Source organism: Alligator sinensis, unplaced genomic scaffold (assembly GCF_000455745.1).
Source record: "Alligator sinensis unplaced genomic scaffold, ASM45574v1 scaffold109_1, whole genome shotgun sequence".
Taxonomy (NCBI): Eukaryota; Metazoa; Chordata; order Crocodylia; family Alligatoridae; genus Alligator; species Alligator sinensis.
In genome coordinates, this window is record NW_005841852.1 from 1,266,068 (window position 1) to 1,290,491 (window position 24,424).

The window sequence follows — 24,424 nt, forward strand, 5'->3', positions numbered from 1 at the left end:
AGAATTAACATACCAAAAATATTTGCTTAATTCATGCCATTGGGCCTCCAGTAGCTAATCCACAACTATTAGCCAATATGAAAAACTTTTAACCCATGGCAAGTTCTCTTCATTTGACATTGGTACAGGAGAGCTGAGATATTTAAAAAAGGAGTTCCAGAGAGATATAACAGCACTGTGTCTCCACTTTGATCATCCACATAGCAAAACAAACTATTTTTAAAGAACATTATGAGACATTGCAAAGCTGAGCACTTAAAAGGTAGAAACTCCCAGAAGTGAGGCTGCCTGTGAAAAATTATAAGCTATTTCTTTACCACAGGACCCCAACCTTTTCCTGCACAGGGAGTAGACAGTGAGCAGGGATTTGGGTTTTCTGTCTGCTGTGGAAAAATGCGGAAAAAGCCAGATTTTCCCCTTTAAAAGGAGAAAAACATGGGAAAACATGGGGCTAGGGGAACAGGATGCAGGGGGCTTCACGTGCATGGAGGCAGCCAGGCAGTCCCTTCAAGTCTATGGGGATGGTGGAGAGAGCACAGGCAACACGTTGGGGGATGGAAGAAGCTCAGATGACACATGGGGGGGCACATGCACCCCCAGATTTCTGCTGCCACAGTGTAGTACAAGACTGAAGCCTGGCTGGACCAGCTCCAGGCAGGAGCCGCCATCATGGCCAGGGTGGGACCTGGCCTGGGAGAGAACACTGCACCACCATGGCCAAGGTGAGGCACCCCCTGCCCACCTGGCAGCAGCAGGGGCACGACTCTGTACCACAGCACCCCAACCTGGCAGCCATGATGCTGCCTCCCACACCAGGTCCCATGTGCTGGGCCATGGAGGTGGCTCCTGCCTGGTATGGGTCCCGCCAGGCTGCAGCCCCATGCCCCACTGTGGGCGCAGAAATCTTGGGCAGGCATGTGCCCCCCTGCCCTCTTGACCCATCATCTGTGCCCCACCCCACAAATCACCTATGCCCCAACCCCTCTTCCTCACACACCCATCCTCTTCCTCACACACTAGGAGGTTGTGGCCTGGGGGCAGTGGGTCAGAAGTGATGAGCACCAGCAGGGCTGGGAATGGTAGGGAACTGTAGGTCAGAAGTGAAGGGCACTGGCAGGACCAGGTTGTGGGCTGGGAGTGAGGGGCAATGCCAGGGGCAGGGCAATAGCATAGCATGGCCATTCAGTGCCACAAAGTGTGTGTGTGTGGGGGGTGGGGCATAGCAGCTGCTGCTGGACCCGCATCCTGGTGAGCAAAGAGGGTAGGGGGAGCTCTGATTTCCCATGTTAAAAAAAAACCCAACCAAATCAAATGCCAAAATATATAGGTATTCAGAATTATAATGACTGAGGCACTGATAGGCTTCCAAATTGCTTAAAATTGTAAATATACCAATAAAACATTGTGTTCAACTGATACCTATATATACATATATATAGTGGTATTTCATTTTAATTATGGAAAAACACAGATGGCGGAGGTTAACCAGAGAATTTTGCATTTTTTTAACAGAGAAAACCAGGATCCCTGAATTTATAAGGAAGTATCCAATATTCCATAAACTGCATATGAACCAAAAGTGTGCTCTTGTTGCAAAAAAAAAGCCAATAGCATACTGGGTTATATTAACAGGAGTATTATCGCAAATCAAGGGAAGAGATCCTTCTGCCCTTACCTGGAGTACTGGGTCCAGTTTTAGACTCCATGAGTCAAGAAAGATGTGGACAGACTGGAAACAGTCCAATGGAGAGTTACAAAAATGATTAAAGATGTGGGAAATTTGATTTGGGACAGGGGCGGGCAATTATTTTGGCTGAAGGACCACTTAATGAGTTTTGGTATTCTCTCAAGGGCCACACCACACCTCTCTCTCTCTCTGTTCAGCTAGTCCCACCTCCATTTGAGTTCTGCACCCCATATTCCTAAATTCCACCGACTCCCAGGTTCCCTGTCCAATTTCATTCTAACCCCCATCTCTCTATCCCCAATTCCCTCCCTGTCCTACTCTCCTTGTGCAACTTGTCCTTGTCTGCTTCTGAATAACACTCAGCTTAGGTTCCATCTTTTCCTGCAGGATCCTTGCCCCAACCTACCATCCAGTTAGCGTTCCCTCTGTATTCAAACCAAGCAGTTTCTTCCCCCATATTATCTGGACACACCATGGCAAAGGCTTTGAGAGTACAGGACAGAGTCTTCCCGTTTCTACATTCTAGTGGCTGGTCTCAGCAGCATCTGCCGCAGTCCAGAGCTGCAACTTCAGGGAGAATCCAACTTCCCCCCCCCAGGCTGAAACATCATCAATGTGGGTGAAAAATGTATAGATTTTAGCTATTAAAGTGTGGGCTGGGGTAGAGTAGGCATAAGTTGACAGTTGACAGCCCAGCCCTCTCATATTCCAAAGAATCTGCAAACTCTGATAAATACCTTGTCAGAAGTACATGAAAAAGGAAGGAAACTATTGAAGTCTAAGAAGCCTCTATTAAGCATGTGTGAGTTCTACTCCCACCCTCCTCTTTCCGAAAGTCTTGAATACTGGCCAAATTTGAACAGATTTTAATTGGGATAACAAAAGGTCCTCACTTATAATATAGACACCTAGACACCCTGTTTGGAATGCAACATCTACCCACAAATACAGTTATGGGCAAAACTTGCCAGTATTTTTCCTGAGAATACAATAAAGAGACAAACTCAATGACGTAAACCTAATGAGACACTCCTTTCCCACCAAACCTCATTAAAGTCATGATCCTAGTGGCTCTCAGCCTTTCTAGACCAGCTCACCAGTAGCATAACTGATGGGGAGGGACAACCAGGGCAGTAGCCCCAGATACGGCCTTTGTGGGGATGGGGCAGGCTCAAAAATAGCCACTGCTGCAGGTGGCTGTGCCACTGTCATCAGGAAGTAGTGCTCCCTGTGCTGCTAAACCTCTGCAGGGCACCTGTATTAGATTCCGGACAGCTATCAGAAAATGTCAGCTCTTAACTTTCACCATTTTTTTTAATTACAGCAAAATAATAAAGCAATTATTCTGCTGCAAGGCCTGAGAAAGACCCCAACAAATCAGAATGCTTGTGGCATTACAGATTCCTGTTTGAAATCTCTGGATTTGGCTTGTGAACCCTGTGTGAGTGTTTACGTACCTAATGCTAATAGAGCTAGTAACTGTGTGGAGCCCCACAACATCTTTAAAGGAAGTCAAGGTGCTACACCACCCTGGTTGAGAATCACTGAACTAGACAGTGAACTCCAGTAGAATAAGCACCAGTCTTTATTCCAAGAGTCTACAGAGGTCTAGTTCTAGCTCTGGCACTTATCTGCTGTATAACATTGTTACCAACTTCACATCTGTTTTCCCAAATAAAAACAGGAATAAGAGCTCTTTCCTTCCCAACCTGCATACCTATATTTCCCCACTGAGGACAAAAAGGGTAGCTCCAGTGACACACCAGTTTCCTTATCATCCTGCAGCTGAGTAAGCCTGAGTAAAGAGAGGGAGCAGTGCTTTCACCAACACCTGTTCATGAGACATAGTACCAAAAATGCCTGAACTCTGCACATATGAGAACTGGTACCTGTTACTGGAAAACAGATGTAAAAAGTTTCCTGACAAAGTTGTTAAATGGCATAATGTATACTCATCTGTCTTTGCCTTTCAAAAGACTATATATGAAGCTAAGCAGGGAAAAAACCTGTAGAGAAAAAGGAATGCTCCCTTCTTAGATTCTTTGTTTTGTTGTGGGGAGGTTCAGTTGATAAAACCAGCAGCCAATCAACACACACTATTTGCCCGTTGTGAGCGCAGCATGACTTGGCATTTATTGTAAGATAAGAGCAGGTCAGAAATGCTGCGAGACTAGAGCACACTGATATGGCTGCCAATCGATAGATTCTGAGAGAGATGGAAATCTGCACAGGACTCAGATGCATGGACTTCATAGATTGCTGTGTGCAATGAACTTTTCTGAGATAAAACTGCTCTTTAGAAGAAAGCCAACTCCATTGTGCACAGCATAGCCCTTGCAAAGTCCACTTGGTGAGAAGCTCTTCTACCCGCAAATAAATCACACTGCATTTGAAAGCGTGCATGTGTTTTTCCTTTTCCATTATTTTTTTAAATAAAGCACTGGTTTTTGGGTCTCCTACCAGCAGCTGACTTCTTGTTGAAAAGCAGCTCAACAGCAGAAAGTCCAATATTTGTAAACTGCTTTACATTTCACAGCTTTAGCAGAATAACATTACTGTTCACTGTTTAAACAAAGCAGTCAAGAAGCATTTTTATTTTAAGTGTCAGGAAAAATAATAAGAGGATGGCAACTTGTTTGTCATCTCTGATACTGGGCTGCAGCACTCCTAGCACTGCCTTTCAAAAAGATGGCAGCTAGGACACAAAGCACTGAAACATCGATATTCATAAAAGTTACCTTTCAATTTAAAAATTGGACAGCCACAGGCAATCTCACACTGCTGTGCTATGGAATATGGGCAGAGTTCTCCTTTAAAAAAGGGTTTTCAACTGATCAGAAATGAAATGAGGTTTAGGAACAGTATTGTGGGAAAGGTCCCAACTGTCCAAACAAGGACCAGGGTTCCCTCAGACTGGGTGCTCTCTCACTCAGTCTTTATACTACGAAATTCTCCTAGCAGAGCTGTCAGCAAAAGGTGTGAAAAAGAAAGCACACACTATCCTTATCTAACTAGCTATGGCTGTAAACCCCGCCCCACCCCGTGAAGACACAGTTCTGCTAACAAAAGAAAGCCTTCTGTTAAAAGAGCTTCTGCCATTTGTGGAACTGACCTAACCCTGCTGGCAGAAAAACCCTTTCTGCTAGCCAAGCTGCAACAGCCTGTGATACAGACAAAGGGTGGCCAACCTGAAACTATGAAACTATGAAACCTGTGGTAGAAGTGCCACAAGTAGCATAGGTATCCAGGTTGTAGTTATATTAGTCTAGAGGAAAAAGCAACCAGGGCTCGTGGTAGAGGTGATATCTTTTATTAGACCAACAAGTAGCACAGGCAGCCTGTGTGTGGCATATAGAAGATTAGGGAGGGGGCAGGCAGCACAGCAGCGGATAGGGTAGGGAGCAGAAAGTACAGCATCAGATAGGGCAGAGAGCACAGGAAAGGAAACAGCAGAGCAGGCAGGGGATGGGGGATCAGAGTGGCACCCAGGGGGGGTGCAGGGCTAATTTGTGGAAAGGCTGCCAAAAAGGTTGGCCCCCACTAACGTAGACAAAGCCTCAAATACTAATTCTCAACAGAAATTACAAGATTCCAGGCACTAGCTGGCCCTGTTTCTATAGCAAAACTACTAATAAAATGGTTGGAAACCACCCACAGATCAAGCCCAGCATGTCTTGAGGTGGGAGGGGCTAGCAGAAGCTGGCTTTCCCCCTTCAGTTATTAAGGGGATGACACACTTCACTGGGGCTGGAAGCGGAAAAGCATGGCTGAGGTAACCTTATAACTGCATGGTTTTAGGGGGGATGGAGGCTCTGATGATTGCACTTACTGCTGTAATCTTGAGCCAAATGCCTCAGGGTAACTGCTATTTCAAACCTTCCAAAGTCTGTGAAAACAGATAATCCATTGTTTAAGGTTTTAACTAAAAAAAACCAAAGCTGCAAAGCCTCAGGCAGCAAGAACAATGGAACACTGGATAGGAGAGCACTGTACAGACCTGTCTGCAGATTGCTGTTCCACACACTTTGCTTTTGGTGGGCCAACGCACAGGCTAGATGGGCAAGAAAAAGCATTCTGCTACTCAGCCTCAAGGTGACCCACTCTTAAAATACAATGATGCTTTGCTACTAGCTTAACAGGCATGTGAATATAGCTGGGAGCTGCCACTGTGAAAAAAGTCTGTCAAGCCAAGAAGGTAAAGAATGCAAAGTACGTCTTCCTTCCTAGGAGAAAAGATCCCATATATCCAGGCAACCACAAAGCAGGAAGAACATCTTTATATGTTGCAGCATCTTTCCACTGACTCCCAGAGTTGCTGCTTTCCAAAAACAACAGAAATTAACACAACAAACATTCCTAGGATTTTTGCCCAGGCAAAGCAACTGCCTGAACTGCCCTGGGAGCCAATACAAGGATAAAAGTCTTTTGATACCACAATTCTAGTGCCTATCGAAAACAAAATCAGTAGTGATCAAAAATCAAACCCATCTGATGGCTGTTTGATGTGAAATGAGTCCGTGATGCCAGTCCTATTCCAAGGGGGCAAGGTGCTACATCTACCCAATTTCTTACACAGTGTCTAACACTCCCATGAATTGAGACAACAATCTCCACCCTCCCACCCCCCCCAAACCCCCAATCTCCTTCCTGGCAAGAAGACCAAAAGTTACTTGATTAGATTACGGGCTGCTTTGGTGGGGTTTCTTTGAAGCTGTATTTGAGAATTATTTATTGTAAGAAATCTCAATCAAAGAGTTGAGCCTTGCATTATATTGTGGATGCAGCGAGGTCAGTGATCATTCATATTTTATCTGTATCTTGTTCCAGTATTCATGAAAATTCTGCCATCTGTGCTCACAAGTCTTCCCCCCTCCCCCCTAATTTTGTCAAATGCTTCATAGTTCAAGTAGCATGCAGCTGTCAGGAGAGGCCATGATGATGAAGAGAGGTGATTTTGACATAGCTTGGGATAGTCCCATGAAGGGCTACCTATAATGCAGTTTGCAGTATAAAAAAAAGAACAGACCACCAGCAAAGTGAATTCTCAATGTATTGTGGCAACCTGAGCACAGACTGTGAGGTGATCAGGCCATAAAGAGTGCATTACCTTTCTAACACTAGCAGTAGTCCCTCCAATTCAGGGTGGCAGCACGTGTGCCCAATGAAAGGAAGATCATACTCTGTTGCCTCTTGAGCTACAATAGACTACCTGCATCCAGTTCTCATATTAAATGGAGATGATTAGACCCACTTGCATTTCTTAAACACATTACAACCTTTGAGAGACCTCTAGATTTAAGGTCTGTTAGTTTGCCTAGCAGCATAAAATCTTGCCTACCTGGACCATTTAAAAAAGGAGCTTCAGGAAGATAAAGGTACAAAAGGGAACCAGGGCACTCACTATCATTTCAGTCTTTCACTTACAAAGCTTCTTATTCCCCAGAGACCCATCTAAAGAGGTAGAAAGTCTCAGGAGTCAGCAACGGGGTGGCAGGGCAGTAGAAGTGGATGTGTTAGAAAGGAAAAAAAAACCTTTACAGGAGGTAGAGGGGCATTAATATTTGGACCAAAATGCAAGAAGTGGAAGCTTTTTGTAGAAAGCTGGAAGTTTAAAAATAGCTTTCTGCAAAAATGGATCTGATATTTCTGCAACAAGCAGGAGGGAGGGGTGAACACACGGACGTCACCAGACCAACTGTAAGGTACTGGAAAAATAGCTTCAAATGCCCCACTGTGGAGCCTGCAATTGAAGGCCCAAATGTTGACCTCTTGACCAAGGCAACAAACTTCCTCCTCTCCCTAATCCTCTCTCTGTGATATACCTTTTTTCCTTCACAGAATACCACTCTCAGTGAAGTTTTGAGTAGTCTTACAGTAAATTATTCACAGAAAAAATAAACCCATAGTGCAAGGGGGAACACAATGACAACCAGGGAAGAATCACAGCTGGTAACAAAGGAGCTTCTCACAGAATTGTTCCTCTTACAACGGGCTCAGCAAGAGAATCCAATATGGCTTATCAACTAAGAGAACAACAGCTGTTTTTTACTGGACTAGGACTGCTATTGAGAAGACTGAGCCCTCTTCTTCCTGGTCATGGGAGATATAGATAGCCATGTTTCCCCTCAACACACCCCATGCTTATTCCTTCTGTACCTCCTGTCTTATTTGCAAGAAGCTCAGTGAGAAATGTTCTACCAGTAGCCCAGAAGGACCCTACCAAGTTTTAGTCTGCTAAGCCTCTGTATTTTTCTAAGGGACAGGTAAAAATTGGGCTTTACACTGAACACAGGGCTGCAGCCTTAGCTCAGTGTTGCCAATTCACAATTTTTGGTGTTGTTCTTAAAGTCTATGCTTCAGGAATATGAAAAACTTAGCTTTCGTGTGTGTGTGTGTGTGTGCGCACACACACACATACATGAGAGAGAAAAAGTGTAAATAAAAGAAAGACTATGTTTTCACATTCCCAAAGTATAGACTTTAAGAATAAGATCAAAAATAAAGAGAGCTGGCAATACTGTTAGCCATGCAACAACTGCTGCTTCACTGGCATTCATTTATGACCTGAAAAAGAGGTTGAAATGTGTAGTGACAAAATTTTGAACAAACATTTTTTTTTAGATTAAGACTGATAAAGATTACGAGGGATGTCAAAGGGACATCAGAAATAGACAACATGATGCCAGATGGAATTTACTATTGAAAAACACAAAGCATGATATATTGAAAGGAAATGTTTGAATATTCATAACCAATGTTAGTTTCTAAGTTAGCTGTAACAGCTCAGAAAAGACAGGTGTCAGTGTGGACAACTCAACTGGAATCTCTGCTCACTGTATCCTGTACGTACGCAATTTTAAGATGAGGTCTCCCCCAATTCAGTGAAGCCTTTGATTCCATTTCCCACAAACTGGAGGGTATTGGGCTAGACCAGTCTACTGTGAGGTGGGTGGACAACTGGTATGAGGGCCATCCCATCAATTACAACTCTCTGGGAGTGGCATCTCCAGTGGTGTCCCCAGGATGCGGCTGTGCTTGGACCTGTGCTCCTTTATATATTTATTAATGACTTGGATGAGGGGTGGGAAGCTCAATTATTAAGTTTGCATATAATACCAAGCTGTGGGGAAAAGTGGGCAGATCAGAGGATAGGGTAGAGACCCAGGACAACCTTGACAGACTGGATTCATGGCCAGAATGGAATCAGATGAGGTTTAACAGGGCGAAGTGCAAGGTTCTTCATCTGAGTAGAAAGAACCCTCACCATAACTACATGATGGGTGGTGGTCTGCTGGCTGGCACAGCATCTGAGCGAGACCTGGGGGTCACGATTGCCGGAAGATGAACATGAGCTAACAGTGCAATGAGACTGCCAGAAGGTCAAGTAGAACTCTGTCATGCATCAGCCAATGTGTGGCCAATAGATCCAGAGAGGTGCTCCTTCCTCTCCATTCGGCGCTGGTGAGGCCTCAACTGAAGTAGTTTCTAGTTCTAGGAACCAAATTTGGATAAGCTGGAGAGGGTACAAAGAAGGGCCACCCATATGACTAGGGGCATAGAGGATAGGCTCTGTGGGGAGAGACTCCAGGAACTGGGCCTGTTCAATCTGAGTAAGAGAAGGCTGAGAGGTGACTTGATAGCTGCCTATAAGTATGTCAGGTGTGAGCACCAAGATCTGGGGGAGCAACTCTTCAGAAAGGCACCCCAAAGGAGGACGAAGACCAGTGGGCATAAGCTAATAGAGGGTAAATTCAGGCCAGTGGCAACACGTAGGGGGTGCACAGGGCATGCACTGCCCCCCCCTCCACCCGAGAGTGCCAGTGTACCCCCTGACTGGCCAGAAGGGGGGCAGGCAGGAGCACTGCCAGAAGATCGGCCATCGTGGGATTGGCTGCAGGGGTATCCCCCACCCAGTTGGCAGGACTGGACACAGGGGAGGGCATGTTCCCCCCTGATTAAGATGGCACCAGTCGCCCATGATTCAGGCTGGATAGAAGAAAAAACTTTTTCTCTGTATGGGTCACTAGAATCTGGAACACACTCCTAGCAGAGGTGGTGCAGTCACCATCCTTGGAGGTGTTCAAGAGGAGACTGGACAAGCACCTTGTTAAGCTCCCCCTATTTTCCCCCTCCCACTACTAATCTCTGCTCCCCCACCTGCCTCCCTCCTTCCACCCCTTACTATTGCTCTGTGCCAACAAGCTCCATGTATAGTGCAACCTGGGGCACTGACCACGACCCAAACCAGATCCCAGTCCCATAGCAGAATGCAGCCCACACAGCTGCTACGGGGCTGGGCTGGAGATAAAGTCTGATGGGGGGTGGAGGGGGAATCAGAGGCTGTAGTGGGGAGGCAGGAACAGAGGCTGCAGGGGGCAGTGGAGACTGGAGGGGGAAGGTAGGGCGAGGCTATGGGGAGACATGTAGAGGGGGCCAGTACAAGCAGGGAGCAAGCTGTCTGACCTCCCCATACCACCTGCACTACCACTGCTTGCTCCCTTCTGCAAGCAGTGGGGCAATGAATTAAAGACGACCCTCCAATAAATTAAATTCTATACATATAAATTTGTTATAATTTTCCAAATTTCCATTTACAGAATCTAATTAATTAGCAGGTCATCTTAAATTTAACTAAATACAGTAGTAGTGATAAATATATAAATAAAATGTTACAATGTATAAAGATAATGATGGAAAATATGAGATTACTAGCGAATTGCCCATCAAGAATGACGGATGAATTTCAAATAACAAAAACAAACACAGATTTTACTTCTTATATTTATTAAATAAATTAAATATTTATAAAACTTAAATAAAATAGACTAACCACTTGAAGATACCAATCCCTTCCTGCACTTGCTCTTGTCCAGTAGGCTGAAGGTGGACCTGCTCATGCTGCCACCCAGCCACCGCCTGCACACCTCTTTGCTGGGCAAGGACAGGCCAGCTCCGTGCCTCACAACAGCCATCCACACCCCAGGGCTTCCTCCGTGCCACCCTGCTCAGGGCTTGGGCCAGGGCCACCACTGCTTACCCACTGCCTCGTGCCTCTGCCCAGCTCCCGCTTTTCCTCAGCTGGCCCTTCCCTCTGCCCTCCCCAGAGCCAATCTGAGGAGGGTGTGGGGCCCAGGGCAAATCAACCCATGTGGGGCCCTGCCCCCTGCTCGGATCCCACATGCCCCAGGCCCAAAGAAGCTGCCGCTGCTATAGGTGGCGGCAGCAGGGGTGGGGGCAGGGAGGGTTGCGAGGGGCTGGATGCGAAGCCGGTGGCAGTGGTGTGGAATTGCCGCGGCCGATCTGCCCAGCTCTGCAGAGGCCCCCCAAAGCACAGGGCCTGGGGCAGTGGCCCCCCCCAGGGACGACCCTGCCACCCTCACCCCGGCTCCCAGCCCCCCCCCAGGAGGAGCTCAGTAGAAACAGCCCTGGCCCCTGACTTTTTTCCCAATTCTAGAAGTTAGTATCATCCTGACATGTTCGCTAAACAAATAGTAAGGTTTAGCAAAGAAGTTTATCTGAAGACACAAATGTTCTCTCTTACAGTTTTCAAGCTATTTGCTTTTAAAAAGCATTACAGATGGACAGACAGATGGACTAAGCCCTTTATATATACAGAATTTATATAGAGAGATTTTTATTTTATTTTACTTTCTGGCATACAAGATGTCCCTAAATAAAATGCACCCTGTTTTTCATAGGCAAAATGAAGAAAAGAAAAGACTTTTCTGTAAAAATACCAATCACTACAGTATTTTCCTAGGGAAAACATAGGAAGCTGCAGTTGTGAGGGTGGGAAGGAGAGTAAACATTGTGGTTGCTCTGTTAACCTGCTAGCTGCAGGACACTATAGGTGATACAGATTGAGTCAAAATACTTGACCCCTCTTTTACAGCTGAGCTGGTTGGGCAGCTAGAAGCACCTATGGAATCAGCTATGGGGCCACCCAACAGGCACCTGGGGCTTAGCTCTACTTTAGAAATACAGTTCAGCCCAAAGTGCTAGGGTAGAACCTTCTGAGTCAGGAGCACCTTCTGGAGTCTGAGCCTTTTCTGGGGAAAGAGAAAGTGTTCACATCCAACAGCTATCAAGCACCCTGTACAGCAATATTTTGCTTCAGAAGCTGCTATTACCATATTTCCTTGCTTAAAATACATACCCTAATTTCTACAGGCCAGACAACAGAGCTCCACAAGCTGAGCCACGTCTGACACATGTTATAAACAAGAGACAAGGGGTCAGCAATGTTTTCAGCTGGAATGCCAAAAACACCCCAGCCATCACCCATGCCTTGGCTTGGCGTGCCAGAGGCGGAGGAGGTATGAGGAGCCCAGATCCTCATTGTTGACAGAGCCTGGGCTAGCTTTAGCAGGAAGCTGCAAACAGCTGTACTGAGCTCCAGGGCCCTGGTACCAACTCCATGGTCGTGGCTGCCTGCATGCCTCTGCGTGCACAGCTAGGAAGGGATCTGGGGCAGCTCAACCCTGGTCCCTCCCCTGCTGTCCATTCCAGCATACATGTGCAGCTGCTGCCTCCACAAAGCCAGGTTGGGGAACCCAGTGCAGCTGTTTTCAGCCTCCCAGCTGCCTGTCAGCCAGCCCTGGGCTCTGGCCAGCTGCAGCAGCCAGGCTGCAAACTTCTGCACCAGACTCTGCAGTACCCAGCACTGGCTGTGGCAGCAGCAGCTGAATGGGTGTTTCTGGATGGACAGCAGGGCCAGGTTTGCAGTGCTCTCAAGTCCCTTCCTAGCCATGTACTGGAGCCATGTGTGCAGCTGCCGCAGCCACAGAATCAGTGCTGAAGCTGTGGAGCACAGCACAGGTGTTTGTAGCCTCCCAGCTGCAGCTGGCCTGGACTATGGGCAGCTTCTGTCTGCCATAGAGCCTGGGCTGCTTGCAGCCTCCTGGCCACCTGCTCCGAGCAGCCTGGGCTCTGTGGCTGGTGACAACTACCTGGAGCCCAGGCCAGCTGTGCTATGACAAAGAAAACGGCCTTGCGTGCCATGCTCTGGCACATGTGGGTGACCACCAATATCTGGGAGAACACTTGTTCACCAGAGCACCCCAAGGGATGACGACTAGGTCGAATGGTCATAAACTACTACAAGACCGTTTCAGGCTGGACGTAAGGAAGAATTTCTTTACTGTCCGAGCCCCCAAGGTCTGGAACAGCCTACCACCGGAGGTGGTTCAAGCGCCTACATTGAACACCTTCAAGAGCAAACTAGATGCTTATCTTGCTGGGATCCTATGACCCCAGCTGACTTCCTGCCCTTTGGGCAGGGGGCTGGACTCAATGATCTTCCGAGGTCCCTTCCAGCCCTAATGTCTATGAAATCTATGAAATGTGTGGGTGGTTGCTCATTCCTGCGATAGACCCTCATTTGCAGAGGAAATATTGCACAAGGGTGATAGTGGCCAGGCCAACAGTAGTCATGGCTGCTATTCTTGCACCTCCCCCAAGATGGCACCCAGGGATGGTGTCCTGCTAGTTACACTACAGATCATGTGAAGTAACATTTGACTTCTAGTCACTATGCAAAAAAATGGTACAGCAGAAAAAAAAAGATGGACATAAATGAGGAAAACTATCTTCAGTTTAGAGAAACGATGAACAAGAGTGTCATTAGAGATACCAAAAGTAAAAAGCATGAGGAAGAAAGCTGGATGCTTCTATTTATGATATTTTCTTGCACGTAAGTCGCACTTACCCAACCCCCAAAACCAGCTGGGGAAGATTGGGGTGTCTACTATGAGGAAAAGGGATCCCCCTGGGTCCAGAAGTTTCACAGCAGGGAGAAGCAGTGGCAGTATTAATGGCCATACTGCCCCCTACCCTCCACCACATTTCTGGACCCATAGGAAGCCTCCTGCCCCATCCATGCCCTAGATTGGGCTGGTGTGCAGGGCTGGTCCACTGAGTCCAACCCAGCATACAGCCCCATACTTCAAGTGTCAGGTCCAATCCCACATGCTGGCTCAAGAGCCATGTGCCAAATCGGACCTGTGTGTGGGACCACACACTAACTCTGGGGCTGCATGTCAAGCTGGAACCATCACGTGACTCTGGACCTGGCATGCTGAGTCAGACCCGGCAAGTGGCTCTAGAACCAGCAAGTCCAGTTGGATTCGATGCGCAGCTCCAGACTTGGCACGTGAAGTTCAGACCCAGCACATGGCTCCAGAGCCAGCAGGCAGCCCCAGACCTGGCATAGGGTCACGGACTCAACATGTGGCTCTAGAGCCAACACATGGGGTTGGAAATGGCCAGCAGGCAGCCCCAGACCTGGCATAGGGTCACGGACTCAACATGTGGCTCTAGAGCCAACACATGGGGTTGGAAATGGCCAGCAGGCAGCCCCAGACCTGGCATAGGGTCACGGACTCAACATGTGGCTCTAGAGCCAACACATGGGGTTGGAAATGGCCAGCAGGCAGCCCCAGACCTGGCATAGGGTCACGGACTCAGCATGTGGCTCTAGAGCCAGCACATGGGGTTGGAAATGGCCTACAGTGTCAGACCTGGCATGCTAGGTCAATCCGTGGGCCCCACCTGGCGCACAGGGCTGGCAGCAGGTTCAGCTCCCTAGTTGCTACCACTTACTTACCTCAAAGATCTCTTTTTTTCTCCTTCAGGCTTCCCTTCAAAAGCAAGTTGCATAAGGGTAGTGCTATATGGAAAATATACAGTATTCTCCTAATAAGGGACCACAGAAAAGCTACAGACTGATTGGCCAAAGGGCCAAAGCAGCCCCACCCCTTGCCACTGATTGGCCATGAGGGCTGCCTATTGTGCAGCTCCTTCCCTTGCCACTGCTTGGCAGAGAGGGGTGGGGCTGCACGATGGGTGGCCTCTTGACCCATCAGTGTGGGGAGAGGGTGGTGCCACCTTTGCTGCTGCTTTTCATGCCAAAAGCTCCCCTGCACTGTGAGGCCTCTCTGCAGCAGCCCTTGCTCCCACTGAGGAGCCAGCATTTTATTTTTAGTACGTTTCATTTTTTTTCCCTGGTGATTCCATGCCAAAATCACAGGGATCGCCATTTTTTGTGTGGTTCACAGAAACTGCTTTTTTCACGGTTTCCATGAAAAACACAAAATTGCAAATAGGGTAGATCCCTACCCATGAGTTGCTGAAGTAACTAAGAGACACCATACATGAACCACCTGTCAAAGGGGCCTTTCATTTTATCTGAGCAATACAGAGACGTGATGAAGGCATTCTGACATATCAACAGGGTAACTGCACAACAGCTGTAATAGATGCAAGAGAATTAACTGTAACAAACCCAGAGAAAGGTCACATATAATAGTAACTGTAATTAGAACCACACTTGAACATAACTTTGATTCAAAACTTTAACACCATTACATGGGCAGTAGTAAAACAGCTTCAGGGATTCAAGTACCTTAAAGACAAGAGAATTTGTTTTTAAAAACACCAGTTGGGGCAAGCATGGCAAGTGCTAGCAAAGGAAACTTTGTGTTTATAATCTCAGGTGGAGGGAGTTCTCAGGATTCCTAGCACAGTGAAGTGATGTCAAGTACAAATTACATAGGCTACCACAGAACAATGGCACGTGCTTTGGTCATAACCTGAAGTAAGAGAGGGATTTAAATTAAAAATTTTAAATCTGGTTACTCATGAGAGGAGAACCAATGAGATGGATATAGGGAGAAGCAGGGAGGGGAAAGAGAAGCATCAAGTGAAAAGCTACAGAAAGATAGCACTCAATCAAGGGACAGGAGCTAGCCCTTTAGACTTGAAGCAAATGAGATGCTTTGAGTTACAATATGATTAATCGATCCAAAATATGCAGTGCAAATTAAGGAAAGTAATGAGATCTGTAAAGAAAATAGAAAAAAAATAAAGGGTTAGTGTTTGGACAGCTGTTCTGGACAATGAACTGCAAATGGAGACTAGAAGTTTAGCCAAGCCTCAATGCTCATATTACCTCACATCTCTAATGTCTCTAATTTGCAACTCAAATATTCCTTCTAAAATACCTAGATGAAGTGATCATTATCATTACTGTGCTAGGTTTTACCATTCATCTGAAAGGGTACTCAAAGAACTGCGATGGACAGCTAACTTCTCATCTTCCAAGAACTCTCACAGGTGGAGGCTTGGCAGCAATCAAGTATCTCTTCTCCAAACTCAGCCTGTCTTCTTAAAATATCTATTTGAAATTTATATGAAAAGCTATAGAATATAATGTGCACACACACAAGGTTAGTGTGATGGGGGGGTTGGCTTGGAGGAAGCAAAACTTTAAGGAGCCAGCCAAGATTCAGAGCTCTCCTCTAGGGCAGTAAGGATCCATGGCCTTATTTGACTCTAATTCCAGACTAGTATCAAGAGTATCAGTGATAAAGCCTTTTCGCATCTCCAGCATGCCAGGAAATTATGCTTATTCTGCTCAGGGCTCCCTGTTTGCTTCCAGTTCCAGTGTCAAGAAAGAGCCTTTACCTTAAAACTTTAAACATCTTTGAAAAGATGGGATCCAGTTAATTCAGAGACCCAGACAATCTATTCATGACCCAACCTTCTGGGATAAATGCAGCAGATAGGGACCAGAGTACAGGTTTCCAAGAACTGATACTAAGGACTTCTTCACTAGGTATGCTTGACAGAAGAACAACCTACCAAAAGAGATTAAGACTTGATAGCTCATAGTTTTCAGAGCATGCTATAAAGTTCACTATTTGCAAAAGCTTTCACATGATAATATCAGACAAGGAATTACTACATCAGCAGCAACAACATAAAAAGAGCAAATCAAGAACAGAACACACAAAATAAAAACAGCCCCAAACATGGAAGAGGCTAGCAGCAGACACTGCTATTGAGTCCAGAACAAATATCTGTAAACAAATTGATTACTATACTAGTCACTGTAATGACTAGTGACCTCTGTTACAGCAAAGGAACAGCTAAAGGAAGGAAGGAGATTCAGAAAAGAGGAAAATGTGCCAGGGATTTTCTTTGGGCCTGTTATCCCTTCAGTCTCTCTCTCCAATTTGAAACTGATGGTCCCACCTCATCTGTCCATTTGTCCAGGCCATGTCAAACAGTAGGTAAAGATGTCTCTTATTCATCACTTCATGTCTCAGGACACCGGTTGGAGTAGAAAGCATCACACATCATGTATGCAACGGATTGGGACAGCAACAAATCTAATGAGGGCCAACATCCCTCACTGGGAGAGTCAAAATGGGGCAGCCTTTGCTCCTTTGGTAGCTCCTGATCTATTGTATCTGAGACCATGCCCCCTAAGGTGTCTAAGAACCATTTCTTCCTCTCCCATGTTAGCCAGGATGATGGGTGGTGTCACGACCCAGGGATTTTTTGTGCCTCGGCACTATGGAATTTCCTGGCCACATGAGAGCTCCTTTGCACAGCAGAGTGTTCTGCTGCAATTGAGAGCCTGCGTGCAGGAGAGTTCCCGCCAATTTGCAGTTTCCTTTGCGAGATGCATTTCTTCTTTGCAGCACGGAGATGCACGGTGCAAAGAGTTCCCGCCATTCGAATGTAAATTTGTGCCCCGCTATTGGCCAGTGCTAAATTATTCACACGTGGTGGCTAGTAATTGGCTCGCTGGCCGTTTAAAATTCCGCGCGACTTCCGCCCAAGCCGAAGAGCTTTGAGCACGCTGCAGAGTGCCTCTGAAGTTATCTGACTTGCGGCTGCCGATCAATAGACTGATCACCTATCGATCTTTCTTCCCGTCACCGAGTGCAACCCCGACGTACCCCTTTCCCCGCCGGCTTTGAATTGAGGACGGATTAACTGGCTTGGGCCTCGCCAGCTGGAACAACTCGTGTGGTTGTTCAGACGACCGGACCACCTGCGTCGTGATTGCAAGCGGCGTGAGTAAAGTTTTTTGCAACCAATAAGTTGTGTCTGCCTCTCCATTCACCAGCCCGCCCTGACGTACAAGCGTAACTTGAGTCGGCCCTGGCCGTCCGAGACAGGTGGCACGGGGCAATGCTGTTTCAGGATAGCAGCGAAGGGGCTGTGGTACATGGGGATGCTAACAATATCAATATTATATTGATACTGTTACATATGTAAAAGCTATTGGGCTTTTTGGTTTTAAGCAAATTAAGTACCTCCATACTTTAAGGAAGGCACATTCCTTAAACCCTTGGTTTCCAGAAGTTCAGAGGCTTACTTGTAATTGAACTCAACATTATTAGTGCATGAGAAACCCCTAACTTTGTATTAAGTCTTGAGGCATTTAACAAAATATTATAGGGTACAATCCATCACAAGGCACCATAAGATGAACATGCAACCTAACAGACCTTTCAACATCTGAGTTTACATGGGAATATGGATATTCATATCTAATCAAGGTTAGCTTTAATGTTTTACTTCAGTTTGTATTTAATGAGGAAAATTAGATTCAGACCAGGGGAAGAGAGCATGCAGAAGGCTCAGGCTAAGTTAAGGCATTAACATTTTACCCTGAGAGCAGCTGGAAATACTGTTAATAGTAAATGTGCTGCAATCCCAGCAGGAACAACAGCTTTAGTTATACTTATACACAACTATAAACACATTTGCAGAGAAAGGCATTCCTAAACATCTCCAGGTCATTAGTTTGTTTGCAGGTACTGACTGAAACTGGTCTGCCTCGCTTATTTGGTACTATTCATTTTATTCTACCATCTCTAAGGGTGGTCAAGTCCATACAGGAACAGACCACAGCCACATCTCTTCTCCTCTGAAGGGCATCTGTGACTGCTTTAAAAAAAAAACAAATAAAACAAAATAAACTACCACTATCATACCACTATTCCACTGAGAAAAAGAAATTAAAACCAATAGATCCATAATGTTCATGCCAAGGCACACCATAATTGATTTCCAGGGGGGGGGGGTGGAATCCAGACAAACCTTTATAGACCTGTCACCTACCCTGTGTGTTGCCAATCCAGTATAAAAGTAAAAACTTTAGTGAAGACAAGCCCTGAGTGGTGTAGGACAGTGTTTCTTCATACAGAGGATTAATTTACCATTTGACTCTGGACACATCTACTGCATTCTCATAGGTCACCAGGGTGGATTAAATTTAAATCAAATCGACTTAAATCATGATTTAAGTCACTGATCAGAAAGCCTCAATTTAACAATTTAATCATTGTTTTCTATACAGGTTTCCCTTGCTTTATGTGGGTTCTGTATCTGATCTGTGCTCCTCACTCGTCTGCAACACATTTCTGTAGTTGCCATCCCCATTATGATAGTGCCCTGCGCTTGTGTGTACTGTCTGTCTGCTGTTGGCAAGTACCAAAATTATCTTGTAAAAGTAGTAAAAATGGGTCTGGGGGTCAGTACAGTCAAGGTCTTGGAACATACCCCTATTTGTTACATTGTAAAGTGGGTGCCCTTTATACAAATTAAAATTATGTACTGTTTTCCAGGAACGCATGTACAGCATAAATGGAGGGAAACCTGTAAACAGTGCGTTCTTGTTGTCTGATATCTATTTATTTAACTTCTTGAACACCTGCACTTTTAGAGAAAGGTAAAGTCTTTACTGTGAGTATACAAACATGCAGACACAATAGGGCTGATGGGTGGGTAATCAGGTCTGTTATCTCCCATCTCCCAGTATACTGTTGTTAAGAAGGATGTTATCTCTAGAGATGACAAACTCTGCCTATGATTGAAGAAGGGAGTTTGTACCTGGAAAGCTTGCAAAGAACACTTTTTCGAACTATTTAGTTGGTCTAATAAAAGATATCACATCTACCCAAAGAACCTTGTCTGCCTAGGATCTCTGGAGACACAAATCCAGTTTGAGAACTGAATGTAAGCATCACAGAGATGCTTCATGAGATCTTCTAGACCAGGGGTGGGCAAAATACAGTCCACAGGCTGGATCCAGCCACTGCGCACTTTCATCTGGCCCACGGAGCCCCCCAGTGATGTGCCCTGCCCAGCCCAGCCCTTCCCCTGGCAAGGCCAGGAGGGAGGCATCCCCATGTACAACCCCCCACAACATACCCTACCGTGCCTCCTCCCACCCTCTTGGTCAGAAGGGCCCTGCCCAGCCAGCAGCAGCTTTGGGGCAGGGCTCCTGCTGCAGCACCCCCCCTCCCCATAGGGAACTGCTTGGCTTCCTGGAAGTCCAACTCACTTGTACATACACCCAAGGTAGGGACACAGCAGGGCTGGTGAGGGGGTGGTTAGAATTGCAGCTGGGTGGAAGTGCGGAGTGCAGCGTGGAGTCTGCACCCAGGGGGGTGGTGGGAGTGTGAAGCTCGACTAGACAGGGTGTGGGTGTGATGGTGGGGATGTAGGGACCCCACACACTCCCCCCATAGTGTGCAGACCCCACTGCCTGCCAGCAGCAGCAGGCAGGAAGGTCAGGACATTCGTGCCCAGCGGGGTGCGGCTCTGGCCAGTGCTGCATGGGGAGCTGGGGGAAAAGGGGAAGCACAGCCTACCTGGCTGCCTCTATCACCAGGGCTCACGGCAGGCCTTCAGGGGAAAGCCCTGCACTGAAGCCTGCTGCCTTCCCTACCACCTGCTGCACAGGTCCCCGCACTCTGCGAGGAGTGGAGGCAGTCTCCACGGAGTCCAGCGCTGGACTTCCTCCCTGTGAGTGCGGAAGCCCCTGCAATAGAGGCGGCCAGCACTGCACTGCCTGGCTGTTGCTATCACGGGCTCAGTGTGGTGCACCAGCAGCTCTTGCACTTGCAATGGGGAAGCCCTACACAGGACTCTGCAGGAATCAGGGGGCAGGGCTCCTGCCACTCCCAGCAGAATGCAGGGACCTGCACAGCAGGGGATGAGAAGGCAGCAGACTCCAGCGTGGGGCTTCCTCCGCTGTGAGTGCTAGAGCTGCAGGCATGTGGCACAGAGCCACAGCAATAGAGGCAGCCAGGCAGGCTGTGCTGCACTCCTCTCCTCCCCTGACCCCCATGCGCAGCGCTGGCAGGAACTCTGCCCCACTAGGCTCCTGCACCAACATGAGCACTCTGACCTCTCTGCCTGCTGCTGCTGTCAGCGGCAGGGGCTGCATGCCATGGGGGAAAGTGTGTGGGGGGTCCCTACACCCCCCATCCTCCCTCACACCTTATCCCCACAACCCCCATTGATACGTACATACACCCCAACATACCTTATACCCCCCTACAAAGTCACACCCTCACAACCCTCCCACACCGCAACCCCCAGCCAATACAAGAGTGACACAATTTTTGAGTTGTGATTATGTAATCCCTTCTATATACAGTACACAAGTCATGGCAAATCTTTTTTGTAATAAAATTAAAATATATTATAGTAGGCGTGTGACTTCTAGTGTATAATTTATTTTTCTGGTTCCAAGATGGCAACCACCACACCCAAAAGGAGTAAGAAGGAGGGTGGCAGCAAGGGGAAGGACTTCCAGTGGCAAAGGTCAGGGGTTAGGGGGCTGGAGTTCTGGTCCCAATGAGGGGAGGCAACTGTCAAGGGGTGGGGCTACCTATGCAGCTCCCGCCAACAGCTCGCCAAAACTTAAGTGGCCCTCCACCTGAAATAATTGCCCACCCCTGTTCTAGACTGAGCACTGAGTCCCATTGGGTAGAGTGGCTCTCTTTAACCTTTACTAATCTACAGAGAAGCTTCTGGGAACCCCATAAGATTGGGCCCCTCATATAGTCCATGGCCTGTTGTGACCTATTTATAAAACTTCTAAACACGTTCCATGAATATATGGTCTCAAATAGTATATAATTAGAAGTTATAATCCCTATTCCATGATGATATCTTTGAGCTTTAACATATCTTAAATTCAAACTATATATGTGGGGGGGGGGGGGGGGGGGGTTTAAAAGCCTTTTAAAAAAAAAAAAAAAAATTAAATAAAAAAAATCCAATTTAGGTAAAAAATCTGTTGGTTGGTTTGTTTGTTTGTTAAATTGTTGATGTTTATCCACCCTGTAAGTCACAAATGAAACACGTCAGATAGTATTTCTCATTATCTTTCTGCATTTGGGTTGAAATTAAAAGTATAGTACAGTACTGGGCAGAAACTGTCAAGAGACTCAAGGTCTGCCTTGTATCACCCAAGTGATGCAAGATCTACTGTGTAGAAAGGATAACTGGAGATCAGAAGTTAGGTGCACTGGCAGAGATTTACAGCAGATACTATCAGCGGTGAGGAGCAACATGTACTGCTAGAAGCATGGTGAAGCCCAGAATTACATTGACTTACATTACCATGACCCACTAGGCAAAGCAACAGCTTCCAAAACTTTCATAAGCGATAAATTACTTCAAATTTTACACATGTTGTAGCATACCTGGCCTTTTTAAAAAAAAATAAAGTCTAGAATCAATTATCTGTATGTTCTTCAAGACAAAATTCAGAGAAAACAGTAACCTAGTGATATTTACAGTCTCAATGTGGCATGAACAAGAGGAAGACAGCTAGAATGCAGAATAAATGAACTCAAAGACCCTGAACATTAGCGAAAGCAACATGGATGCTGGAGGAGAGAGTCAAAAACAGGAGTATTCCCCCTTGTTATCTCCAGACACACAAGACTCTGGAACAAAATGGACACTTCATGCCTGAAGCCAACACCACAGATTGCTTGTGTACTGCTGCAGCATCACTACCTCGCACCCACAAACTCTGCTGCAGCTGCCTTTTATGCTGGAAATCTGACACACCACAAAGGTTGTTGACAGCCAGAGGCTGTTCCTCTGCCTGTAATGTACCCTGTAATAAATTACGTTACAGAATGGAGAGAGGGATTTGGAAGAGAGAGAAATAAAATATACCCTTATGGGAGTTAAATGAGACCAATTAAGAGAGATTTGCTACAAGTGCTGAGGGATTTTGACCTGAACTGTAATCATGGATGGATATGCATTCCTTTAAAAGAGGAAAATGAGCAAGAGATCATGTGTAAACAACTCTGCCAATTAAAAGGAAACAGATTATCTTATCTGTGCAGCTCTTCTCTATGGTATCACAGCACTTCACAGATATGCAACAGAGAGATGGAGACAAGCATTTAAACCTCTCAACCACTGCTCAGTATTGGCGAGATGCACTGGGGTCAAGGATGCTCCCCCAGTGCACTACTCATGCCTCCACATGGACTCTTCTTTCCCATTTTTCAGCAATAACACAGGTGTGAACCCTAGTATAAGCTACAGACTCCATCTTTCTTACCATTAATTCATCTCACTGGAGATGTAAACTAATGCAGACCAGATATCATGTCTGAGTGTTAGAAGACACAGTGGTAAAACATACCTGCACCACATGTTACACAATACAACATACCACTGCAGTTATTGGACACAATTGAAAAAACACAAGAAGCTTTTTACCAGACCTGTTCATATACCTATGCATGTTCCCTGAGACTCCTGATCCTAGCCCTTTTGTACGTACAGAGCTCTCTGAACTGGGGGTCTGAAGAGATCACACGCTGTCGCCAGCGGAGCTCTGCCAGCAAAGTCCCCAGGGTCGACACAGCTCTGTTGGCAGAGCTTCTGTCAGCTGGGCAGCTCATGTAACTTGGGTGGCAGGTAAACTTCTGCCAACAAAGCTATATCCATAGGAGGACACCTGGTTGCAGCAGTAGTATTGCCTTAGAAATGAACGATACCTTGCAATAGTGATTCTCAACCTTTTGTGTCCCTCTGCTGCCTATGACTTCCCTCTTTCTCCCCACCAGCAATGTGAGAAGCCCAGCCTGGCCCAAGCAAGCCACAATTCTGGCAACAGGACAGTAGCAGGAGACAGGGGGCCAGGTTGACATGGGATCTGCTTGTAACCCCCAAACTGAGAACCCCATCATCCCTCAAAGCAGATTAGCCTTTCACTTGTGTGACTGCAAAAGAAAATTCAAGAATGTGTGAAGATTTACTGTTCCTGCTCCTGTTTACAGCTTTTAGGCAATTACGCTGCCATTTACATTTACTTCTCTTTCAGATTTCCAATACTTTCTATTTTGAAATCCCACCAACAGAAACAAAGCTGCTGCAAAGTGATGTCTGAAGCCTGCAAAAACAAAACAAATCACTGAAATGGAGACTGACTGATGATGGGCAGAGGGCAGCCCTAACTGGAAACTAGAGAAGTAGCAGGCGGAAAAGACTTACAGAGTAAGAGGAAAATGATGGGAGAGGTGGAAAAAATGGGAAAATAACAGCGCAAAAAGGAAATGGGGTATTTGGGAAAGATGAGAAATAACAGATGGATGGGAGCAAACATACAAAATATCCACACTCTTGTGTGTATGGCTAGAAGGGCTTGTCACAAGCCGTCCTATGCTGCCTTAACTCAAGCAAGTCCATACACCTTTTGGAAGGACTCCCAGCACCGTGGGCTCTGCCTACACCGCCCTTAGTCACTGCGCTTGAACATGACTGTGAAACAAAGTGCCGCTCGGGACGGAGCGGCCAGCACAGACCAGAACAAAGCGAGTCCGGAAGCGCATCGGGGAGTTCACATGCAGATACCTGCCACCACATGAGCGTGTCCCTCCTAGTCTGGGTCATCCACAGCTCATTCCTGGCCAGCCCCAGTATCAACTCACTCCCTCACTCATCATAACTAGGGTCACTTACACCCGGGACGTGTCAGAGCCGGGGCAGCCATGCAGTCGCTTGTGGGAGGCGGGACAGGTCGGGAGACCAGTGCAGGGGGCACCTACCTACCTGCCTGCGAGGTGGGACGAGACGGCGCAGAGGCGGGTGCAGGGCGCGGGGACGAGGCGCCCC

The 24,424-nt window shown here is 46.7% G+C and overlaps 1 protein-coding gene across 3 annotated transcripts in view; it reads right to left on the minus strand.

Annotated features, from left to right (window-relative positions):
* NDST2 (N-deacetylase and N-sulfotransferase 2) overlaps positions 1–24,379 on the minus strand; it is a 258,226-nt gene extending 233,847 nt beyond the window's left edge. For 2 of the 3 annotated variants that reach the window (XM_025212665.1, XM_025212662.1), the window contains exon 1: positions 24,362–24,378. The gene's annotated coding sequence lies outside the window, so the exon portion shown is untranslated. Of the gene's footprint in view, positions 1–24,361 lie in introns of all 3 variants that reach the window. The other variant, XM_006016271.3, reaches the window with a different exon arrangement.
* Between the last annotated feature and the right edge of the window lie 45 nt (positions 24,380–24,424).